Here is a 2,414-nt window from a genome sequence, read left to right on the forward strand (position 1 = left end):
GGGCTCTCTGTTCCTGCGAGCTCAGTGAGCCCCATGCATGCTTGGTGAATAAAATCCCCTTGCTTTTTGCATGAGAGAACGTCTCTTGGAGTCTTCCTTCACGCGGCGAGTGTCTCTGACCCTTACACTTGTCATGCTGTCTTTCCTGATATGAGCTTGGCTGTTCTCATTGTTGGAGGAGCTGGGGCCCTTGCTGTGGCTGAGGACAGCTGTGGTTCTCTTTGGGGGAGCTCTGGTCCTTACCTTGAGCGTCACTTCCTGGCTCCAGTGCAGATCCCTCAGGCTTCTGACACAGATCCTTCATCCCACTGGCATAGACTTTCTAGCTTCCACCACTGACCTTTGGACCTTCCCAGTGCAGAATCTTGACACAGACTTGCGTGAGACATTGTCGTGGGCTCTAGGACTCCAGTTAGACTTGAAGAGGACATTGCCATGGGCTCTGGATCTTCAGCTGGACTCCTACAGGACATTGCCATGGGATCCAGGCCTTCAGCTGGACTCTTTGGGTCTCTAGTGTGTGGACAGATCTCCCACACTCTTTTGCATTTGATTCTTTGGGTGAATATTATAAAATAATCCTATAGATTATCTGTCCTATATTAAATCTCTTCCCTTGCAAACCCTGACTACAACATGTGCTTTTTCGGAAAACAAAACAAAACAAAACAAAACTGTACCAGGCATTGTACCACATACCTGTAACCCCAGGCTTTGGGAGGCTGAGGCAGGAGGATCACCATGAGTTTGAGGCCAGCCTGGAGTACATAGTGAATTCAAGGCCAATCTGAACTACATAGTAAGACCCTGCCTCACAAAACAAAAAATAAGAAGAAAAAGAGAGAGAAAAAAAAGCCCTGCAGCTTCAGGACACAAAAGTTACTTAAGCCTTTTTCTCTTCCAGGAAATTCACTCCAAAAAAAAAAAATAATCCTAAGGGTCTTAAATACACAATAAGCCTATAAATTGGGCTTTGGGCCTATGCTTTTCACCTTCAGCTACACTTCCTCCTATAGACCTCCACCTTTAAGAACAGCAATTTTAGCGAAAACATTTCTCAACTTCAAACACATGCACATGGTTTGCATTCTGACATAGCCAGATAGGTAATTCAACAGACAATGAGAATATACATCCTAGGTCACATACCTTAAAGACACCCCCAAGTCCCACGAATATACCCAGCTCTAGATCTCTCTTAGAGAGAGATCTGTTTGGGGATATTTTCCCCTGCAGGGTGCCGGGAGATTTTCTTGGGTGAGGTCCCAGGGTTAAAGAATGCATGCGTGCGAGACATCAGCAACAATAGCAGGCAGCATGGAGCAGAGCAGAAGAGCAGCCTGCGTCTTTACTGTATAATCCTCATACAGGTTGTTATCTCGTATTTACATTCTTACACAGTGCCCTGGCCCCAGCGCATGCGTGTTTACCTTTGCTGAGCTGTGGTTACATCACTGTGCGCTTTTACTAGACAGTGGGGTCAGGTCCTCAGGTGTCCTTAGACACTCCTGAGTTTTGAAGCAGTCTGAGTGGCTCTCCGCAGGCAAACTTTCAATTTCTGCCTAATAAATTCTATTATGCCTTTCTAGTCCTAAAAATTCTTTCATGGGATTCAGTGAGCCTGCAATTGTAATTCTGCAGGTAGGGTGGGTCTAGATTTTTTATCTCTGTGGGAAACCCTTTGAATCCTGTCCAGCGACAGAATGGGTAGAACATAGGGCTCAAGACCTGAGAATCTGACTCCTTCTCCCCATTAACTCCACTCCCAAAAGTTTATTTCTCCAAATATCCAAATAACCAGTGGGTGTGGAGCTTCAATGGATCTTTGTTTCACTGTACACAGCAACCATTCTCCAAGACTGAGGTCTGAGACGGTGAATGTTTTATAGCTTGTAGAAAATTGAGTTTTCTGCTATATTTTCCTTTACATTTTTTGGGGGGGTTCGATTTCGGGGGAGGAGAGTGGGATAGAAATAACTTCTCAGAGATGACTTTTCCTATTACCTCTAAGAATCTTTTTATCTCCTCCTTTCTTGAGTTGTTTTATTCAGTTGTTTTCAATAGTTCTTGTCCTTTTGTGAAAAACCTTTGAGGCTATTAATTATTTTCCAGTGCATACTTTGGTTGTTGCTTCACCAATTTTAGTATGACATACTAAAATTGACTATTGACCTTTAGGTCCTGACCCTTACTATTGACCTTTAGGTCCTGAAGAGAGTCCTTCCAGGTTCTCGGTGTCCTGAACAAAGACTTGGACAAGGCACACAGAAAAGACAGGTACACATCAATACACGGAAATAGGGTCAGGCTCGGGCTGGGGATTTAGCTCAGGGCTGGGGATTTAGCTCAGCGGCAAAAGCGCCTGCCTGGCAAGCGCAAGGTCGTGAGTTCGGTTCCTGGTACCGGAGAAAAAC

At 44.9% G+C, this 2,414-nt stretch overlaps 1 pseudogene; it reads left to right on the forward strand.

The window, feature by feature from the left end:
* LOC102029094 overlaps positions 1–2,414 on the forward strand; it is a 14,784-nt pseudogene that overhangs the window by 9,150 nt on the left and 3,220 nt on the right.

This window comes from Chinchilla lanigera, unplaced genomic scaffold, assembly GCF_000276665.1.
Source record: "Chinchilla lanigera isolate Chin_1 unplaced genomic scaffold, ChiLan1.0 scaffold00023, whole genome shotgun sequence".
In the NCBI taxonomy this organism is placed as follows: Eukaryota; Metazoa; Chordata; class Mammalia; order Rodentia; family Chinchillidae; genus Chinchilla; species Chinchilla lanigera.